The 8,869-nt window shown below is 37.0% G+C and overlaps 1 pseudogene; it reads right to left on the bottom strand.

Annotated features, from left to right (window-relative positions):
- Positions 1 to 229: 229 nt before the first annotated feature.
- On the bottom strand, positions 230 to 683 carry LOC118834862 (annotated as a pseudogene).
- Between the last annotated feature and the right edge of the window lie 8,186 nt (positions 684 to 8,869).

Here is an 8,869-nt window from a genome sequence, read left to right as displayed (position 1 = left end):
CAAAAGCCCAGTAGTCAGAAACTACTATGTACAGATACTGCTAAACAAATATGGCTGATAACTCTATGTGTATAATTTTTTTTTTGTCATCCGTGAAGGAAGGCCATAGACCATTTGTCCTGCTAGTCTTTTTTTTTTTTTTTCGGCTGGGCCCAGCGGGCACTTTTATTGGCTCTATACTCGTGCTCTCAGTCCCCCCCTCCCCCCGACACCCCTCCCTCAACCCTCCTCAGGCTTTGGCCGCTGCAGCCTGGGATGCCCCCAGCATGGTGAGCTGCTGAATCTTCTGGTTCATCATCTCCATGATAGCCTGCTTCATGGCATGCTTCTCCTGCAGGGTGGTCTGAATTTTTTTCCATCTGCTTAGTGAGGAAGTCAATCTTCCTCTTGAAGATGTCTTTAGCATCATCTGCTGACTTCTCTACATAGTAGCCAGTTCCTACGTCAATGAGAACATGTTCCACATCATGTAACTTCCCAGGTACATACATAGAACTGGTCAATGGGACAAGTAATTCTTTCCCCTCGTTGCCCTTGTTAAGCACATTCAGACACTCCTTGGCCTCCACATATTTGGTCTGTACAACCTTGAGCTGCGTGATGGATGAAGAGAGAAACTCCACCTCCTGGTCCAGCTGGTTCTTGAGCAGCTCCAGCTCCGTGATGTTCACCGACTGCACCATGTTGGGAGGCTGCTGTCCTGCTAGTCTTTAATATACGCTAGTAGATAAATATCATCTCTAATCCATGAATATCTTTACCAAAAGAAAGCATAAGAGTACTTCATTTGAAATACTTGTTTGAGTGAATTGCACAGAATCAATCAGTAACTGAATAGCATTTCTAATTTTCTTGATAGACACAGGAATTAAAACATCAATGGGACATTAGGAAGAACAATCTTTTTTTTTTTTTTTGCAGGGGAGAAGGCAGAGCAGTTGGGGTTAAGTGACTTGCCCAAGGTCACACAGTTACTAAGTGTGTCAAGTGTCTGAGGCCAGATTTCAACTCAGGTTCTCCTGACTCTAGGGCTGGTGCTCTACCCGCTGCACCACCTAGCTGCCCCAGGAAGAACATTCTTGATAGACATAAGGAAGAGAGAAATGAGACATATCTATTTCTTTTCCCCACCTCTATTCTTATTGGATGAATTCAAGCATGTTTGGCTGGATATTAGTGCCAAGAAACTTGCAGAAATCACTCATGAAGGATACTTGGTACTGTGGAAGCACACATTAAAGGATATTTACCATCAGAGATTACCTTCCTGAACAATAAATCACATGCCATTTAGTTATGTATCTATAACTTTTTAGTTAACATGACAAAAGGATAGTTATTGCATGATTTATGAGGTATAAAAGAACAGAAATTCTCAATAGGGAATATTCAGTGAGACTGGGAAACTTGAACAAAGCTGTCTTACCTTTCTTAATATCAAGACTTCTTTATTAGAAAACACAATCAAGCAACCAGTGGGAAATTAAGGGATAATTTTATTGGGGTTCCATATAAATAATAAAGTTTAGCCTGATTCTATCAGGATAATCAGCAAGGTTAGAATGAAAACCAAAGATAGCCATAGGCCTGGTTCTAAAAACAAGAATACAAACTCAATCTTTTCCCTATTAAAAAAGCAATTTAAGATTGAGCAGAGACAATGAGACTTTTTATGAAAGGGATATTATAGGTACTTTATTTTGAAAGAGGAAAAGTAGAACCATGAGTCAAAAAAAAATAGGATCCCCAGGAAGCCAATACTATTGGAAGGATTGTCAGAGATATTAAGTCCTGGTGTGGGGTTCAGGGAGAACTGGTGCTTTTCAGGACTGCCTGTCCACCTTTGGTGTCCACCTTCACCTGGGGTTCCAAGAAGCTGTAGCATAAGCAGAGTCTACATCCCAGTAAAACTGTCTTGGCAGATAGTCTAAACCAGGTTGAGGGTAACAGAGAGGCCTCAAATCTGTGAGTAAATTTGTGTGATGTCTATCCCCCAGCATGTGAAGACTTTCTTTGGTTGAATGGGTGGGTGAGAACAATTGGTTGCAACACCCATGAAGGAGGCACTATGGAGAGCTTGCTCAGGCATCAAAGACTCCAAGATTGTCAAGCGTATCCTAGGCCATCATCAGTCGTCTTGACTTTTGTCTTGCCACTGGACTTTGATGACTCAGGAAGAGAGAATGAGACTGACAACTTTATGCAACTCTGCCTCACTTTAATCCAATTCACATATAAGTCAAGACATCACAACTTGATGTCATTGGTCCTCTGCAAAAATGAAGGATGAACAACTGGGTCAGAGTTGGGGCAAAATGAGAGAAAATGGCAGCATACTTCTTTCCTGGGTGATTTCAATTTCAGCACTTCTATCAGTTGAAAAATACTCTGATGAGCTCTTTAATTTCTCAGTTTTCTCTACAAACTCTTCTTTCCCTCAGCTTTATCAATAAGCCCTCCTCAAAGAGGGCTAAAGGTGGGAATTGAGGTGAAGGACATGAAATGCAGTAGTCAAGTTTGGAAAATGAGGTTGCAAAAGGATGGAATACAAGACTGGATGGTCTGCTTCTCATTTTTCCCATCTAGTTCTGTTTTGCAAGAGATATGGTTCTACCTTGCCACTGACCTGATTTTTTTTTTGCTTTATTGCATTTAACTCATTTTCAATATCTTTGCAATATCAAAAAATGTTTTTAGTTCCTTCTTCTTTTGGAACAGCTTTTGTTTTTATCACTAGCATACTCCTACTGAGGAAGATTCAATGCAGCTTCTGACTAAAAGGACATTTCCATGGTGGCTGAACCTTTGCTTTTCTGTAAGATTTGCAGTGCATTTTGTGATGCCTCTTATTAAAAAAAAACACCCTCATATATTGCTCATCTAGAAGAACTGTTGTAGGAGGGAGGTCTAGGATATGTTACAGCCACCCTGAGAAGCCCACACAGATACAGCTCCAGGGTGCCAGTGAAAGGAAGTGGGGAATACTGAGTTATAAGGGGTGAAGCATAGTTTATACTTATTTTGAAGACGAACCTAATATTGACAATCTCTGGGAGGATAAAATGAGATCTATCGTCCTGTCTTCTGTTTGGTCAATCTCAAACCCCTTCATCATCATGCCAAAAACCTCATTTTAGGGTCCACTCGGCTAAATAATACTCTAATCCCTCCATGTCCCTACCCCATTTTAAGATTTTTCTATATTTTCTATATTTTTCTATATTTTCTATATTTTTCTATATTCTCTCCTATTCCCTCAGAGTCCAGATCTCTGAAGAGTGAAGATCAGTGGATAATAAGGCCACTTGTCTTGTGCAGGACCAAGAAATCCCTTCTCAACTCAGATGAAGCAGCTCCTCTGTTGGTGTGGTGAATGTGAACCTCAGCCAAATAATCCCATTTAGAGACAAGCCTCAATGCAAGGAGAAGCAGATGTTGAAACACTAGCAAGAGCCAAGGTCTGTCAGTGCTTCCTTGCTCTACAAACTCCCAGTGCCCCTACTGCTCTCCCTAATGCTGATCCCCAATAGTGAAGAAGGAGCAGCATTGACATCATCATACAGCCAGGGACACAGAGAGGACAGAAGTCAAGCAATTCTGTAGGACTGGCTAGGATAGGGTAGAGCATTTTTGTTGGCTTATTTTTGTTTTTGTCTCCTTTCCCTTGCTCTCAAAATTAAAGAGAGAACCAGAAGCAAGAATACAATTAGTGCTTGCAAAATTTGATGAATGAGGCAATATCATTCCCCTCTACCTGCAAAGAAATTCCTCCTTTAAATTCTTGAAGTATATCTGGGTAAAATATTCATACTGAAGAAATCAAATGACTCTAAAGAAGGGAAATTGAGCTACTGAAAGGGTGAATACACTTTGCTCATCTCCACTCAGAACTAATAATTTCCCTCAAAGCTCAGCTCAAGATCCCACTACGACATGAGGGCTTTCTTGATGTCTGCATTTGCTTATATCTCCTGAAAAGCCCTCAATTTTCATATACATATTTTGCATATGCTTATATTTTATAAGTATATGTATTTGTGTATATATATAAAATATACACATATGCATATATGGTATATAATATATAAACATATATCTAGAAACATATATATATATATATATATATATATGTACACAGAAATAAAGAGAATTATTTGAGTACATGGTGCTATTTTCTTCCCAATTTAATGCTCCTTAGGGCAAAGATAGATACATGTGTGTATATACATGTATATCCACACATATATTCATGCATATATATGTATATAGATTTTGTTTGTATGCCCATTGCTTTGCACAGTGCTCATCACATATTAGGCATTTAATGATTGTTTAATGATTGAATTGTGATGAAAAAGATAAGGAATTTATGACAGAGATTTTTCAAGAACACTTGTAAATCATAATTATTCATTAGAGAGGATTGATCATTTCATTCAAGTTACGTTTCATCCAAATTAAATGATAGTAAATTCTATTTATAAATTCAACAATAAAGTCAATTTTCTTTAAAGCTGAAAAATATAAACATTCATCATTGAAATTCGGTCTCTATTATAATAAAGTTTGATTAGCATGTTTTGATTTGTAAATTGTTGAACCAAATATGCAGGTGGACCTGACTTACCTCCAATAATCCTGTCTCTTTTGTCCATCTGGCATTTTAGGCCTTCAGGCAAATTTACCTGGCACATTTTTAAATACAGCTACGAAAGTGTGAATTATAGTTAAAATGTTAACCTCAACAGTTGTATATTGGTTCAGAATAATGTTTTTTTCCTCCTTGTGCTTTCACTCACCAAATTCTAACATACACAAATATATTAGTATCACCATGCCTAGTTATAAGTAGAGTGTTTGAAAATTTACTGTTATAAAATAGATAAAGTAGTGAACAAATTCGTTACTCAGTATCCAAGCCCTCACAGTTATACATTTTTCAGGTCCCTGAAGTGCCATCTTGCCCCAGCTGCCCTGGCATATATCCCAGTTCAATGTAGGGCCAGCCAAAAAAAAGTTGGTCAGGTAGTTAGAGTTCTTCTTTATTACAGTGAAATCATTTTCTTTCTTTGGGGGGAGAAAGAGAGGAGATGATTAGTTTCATTTAAAGGACATTTCAACTTTTTGAAACCCCCCAAGCAAAGTGCTAATGTGAAATGCATTGGCCAGCAACCATGTCCTTGAATAAATATTACAACGGCTAGTAAGCCAAATAGGGTGTGTCCTTGTCACACAGAGGATAGAAAAAGGAGAACACACAGAGAAGTAAGAATTAGGAAACCTAGGTTTTATACTACCTTTGCCACTAATAAGCTGAGTGACATTGAACAAATAATTTACTATATCTGAACCTCAGTTTCCACATCTTTAAAATGAAGAACTCATGATGATTCTGAATTCTATGATTCTACCTGTACTCACTGCCACAATATACTGTTTTCTTGCCAGTTATATTGTATGGTGTTACAAGTATAAGCTATGCATCTCTGATGAATGAGTTATATTAAAAATTTTCAAGCTTATGTGAATAGATCTAGTCAGCTGTTTAAGGAACAACGTAGAAAATTTTGGAAATGCTTTTCACCAAATGGTTGGCCACAAGGTGATAAATTCTTGAAACAAACAAACAAAAAATAGAATATCCTTAGCTCTGAGTAGCAACTAATGACAGTGATAATATGGTGGAAAAGGGGAGAGAGTGTGATAAGAGTCACTTGTTTTTTAGAAAATGAGAAAACATCCTAATTATAGATTAATTATGAGAGCTTTGTATGATTGACACATTGAAATTTAATGGAAAAACTTACTGCATCATTATTGATATGCTTATGATAAACAAAATTAAAAGATAAAAGGAAATTGTAGCCTAATGAGAGGATGGTTCACAAGTCCTGTTTGGACAGGCAAATGCAGCTATTACAAGAGTGTTTTAATCACAGATCCATAAACAGCAATGCATATTGTGTCATGGGATAATTTGTCATCTCACCTTGCTGTGTTTATGATAAGCATAAACAAAAATGGTACTATGAGGATTATTGTGCCTTATATACCTTCTTTTGCAAAGAAAAAAGAAGTAAAGGACTTCTGTGAATACTTTAAAATTACCCTGCAAAAGAGGTCAAAACATGCTTTGAGAATGGTTAACTTCAAAGCAAAAGTAGGCATGGGGGAGGACTATAAAAAAAATACATTCAAAACTTTGCTCTTGTTCAAGAAACAAAAGATGCCAAAGGGTCTTGGACCACTCTAATGCCTCATACCTACCTATACCCAAAGATATTTTAGATCTGAATATAGTCAGAAAAACCTAGGCATGACAATGACAGAGTAACATCCCAAAAAATGAAAATGACCATGAAATAACTGATTTACTGATTTGGGAATCATATCCCAATCACTTGTTGGTGTGAAATCAGACCACTGATAAAGAAAACATGAACACTGACAAAAAAAAATTAGAAAAATAGAATAGAGATGAGATATAAACAATGAAAACCCTTTCCAAAATGTTAACTTGACCTGAGTTGTCAGTGACTTAAAAAAATGGTAAATGGCAAAAAAGGCAAAAATACTGATGTCAAGTGTTACCATTTTCTGTAGAAGCTCAACTCATGCAAAACATTCACCTTGACTAAAAGATCCTAGAAATAACCAACAAAATGCTTAATCCCTTTCCCAAGTGGCAAGGCATTCAACCAATGTCAATGTCACGTTAAAATACTATGGAGAAAGATTATGGAAGATCATGAGTTGTATTGCATCATAAAACAGTGAAGAGCAGTCAAAGTGAAAACAACTTGATAGAAAATTCTGCGTAAGAAGCAAATGAGCCATATCAACTCCAGAAACTTCATAGATGAAGATGGCATGAAGACAACGATAAGATGGAAAATGGAGCACATCTGTTACTATTTAATATTATGACTTATTTTCATCATCAGTGGCAGTGGAATCACCATATTTTGAAAGTACACAATCTCACTATAAGACATGATCATTGGTGTGTTGGTAAATATCTAAAAACAATCTCTCTCCCCCCAAAAAGGACAAATGGCAAAGAAGTTTAATTTGCATTACCATAATTTTCCCCACCACGTTAAGTATAGATAGTCAACAACAACAATAACACAAATCAAGCCCTGATTTAATATCTGCTGATTTCTGAAGTATGAGTGCTTAGACTGAAAATTTAACAATTGATTTTCATGAGTGAAGCTGAATTGGCTGCAGCATACCCCTGGATGTGATTAAGCTGAAATGGCTCTTATGAAGATCAGGCTGGAAAGAGTGACTTGACAAGATCAAGTACACACCAAAGCATCCATGCCAGAAGCAAAAAAAAATCTTGAGAACATAGAGGATCATCTTACATCACATCTTAGAGAATTAAAAGTACCAAAAGAAAGGGAAAAGATGATTATCCCATAAAGGCAATCCAGAAAGCTTGATTAGCTACATTATCATTTGTTTATTTTTTCATCTTTATTAAAGTTTTATAATAATGGTTATATATGGCACAACCTATCTGATGAAAAATGAGACAAAAATAGGAAGGCCTTTACTGATGAATTTCTACAGAAGAATGTTAATACCATACAAACTATAAAAGTCACAAAAATAATAGAACTCTCATGAGAACATAAGATGCTATCACGGTCATTGTTTGTTGATTACAGAAATGCATTTGATGAGGTAGATCAAATCATACTTTTAAAGACTTTTCCAATCAAGAGTCACTTATTGTAGTGCCAATGTGATACCCACAGTGGCTGCTATGAATATGCCAGTGTATTTCTGAATCGCGAAATATAAAAGACTCTCTCCATGAAAGATGAAAGCAAAACATTTATTCCAACACCAGAAAGCCAAATCCATCATAGCAACAAAGGAATCCATCATAATAACCAAGAAGTCCATACATACTATCAATGCAGGGGGCACTGACATCCCCAAGCCTTCCCTCCATTGGGCTTTTCCACACAAACAAACTGTCTTAAGCAAAATCACTCCCTCTCTCATTCATTCGGCAGCTGCTCCGCTCTCTCTGCCTCCTCCCTCTCCAACTCCCTCCTTCTCTCTTCCAGCTCTGAATTATTCCAACTTCCTGCTCCACCCCTTTGGCAAGCTCCACCCAGCACAAGTTCCGTGTGACTCAGACTCATATGACTCAAGCAGGTCACATAGGCCTATTAATGGGTGGGAAAAATCTTTCTGTTTTCATTAATGTAACACTTATACAAGATAACTTGATAAATATAGTCATGCAAATAACTCAATGAACTTACGATCATTGTCAAGGGGGACAAGAAACAAGATGTATGCTTGCCTGGCATATTTTTCACTGTCATGGAAAAGATCTTACACAAGGTCCAAATAGAAGAGAGATTCCTAAGGAGAGCAAAATCCTCCTGATGCTGTTGTTTATGATATATTTCACTCATCACAACAATCCCCATCATTACAAATTCTCTTTAATGAAATCCATAATTACTCAACAGAGACTGGCCTAATATTTTTTCCATATGTAAAAAGGAAATGAATGAAAAATGCTACAAATGAATGGATTTTCATTAAGTGAGTAAATTATTATACCTATCTTGGGTAGATATTGGAGTTGGACAATGACTTGAATGCAAAATTGAATAGGAAGAAAAGAGAGCTAGCTAGTTGGAGCCATTGGGGAAAATATGTCTAGTTCAAAATGTTGGAAACCCCCAAATTAGATAATCTGTAATGCCCCTCCTAGTTTCATCAATCAATTAATTTACTTATTTCTGAACATAAACATTAAGTGAATTTTTAGGGAGGTGGGCTAGAGTGGAGGCATCAAAACAGTCTGTATCTTTGCCATTTGATTCAGTGTGCA

The sequence above is a fragment of the Trichosurus vulpecula genome, chromosome 1, assembly GCF_011100635.1.
Source record: "Trichosurus vulpecula isolate mTriVul1 chromosome 1, mTriVul1.pri, whole genome shotgun sequence".
Taxonomy (NCBI): Eukaryota; Metazoa; Chordata; class Mammalia; order Diprotodontia; family Phalangeridae; genus Trichosurus; species Trichosurus vulpecula.
This window is presented reverse-complemented; position numbering and strand designations above follow the sequence as displayed.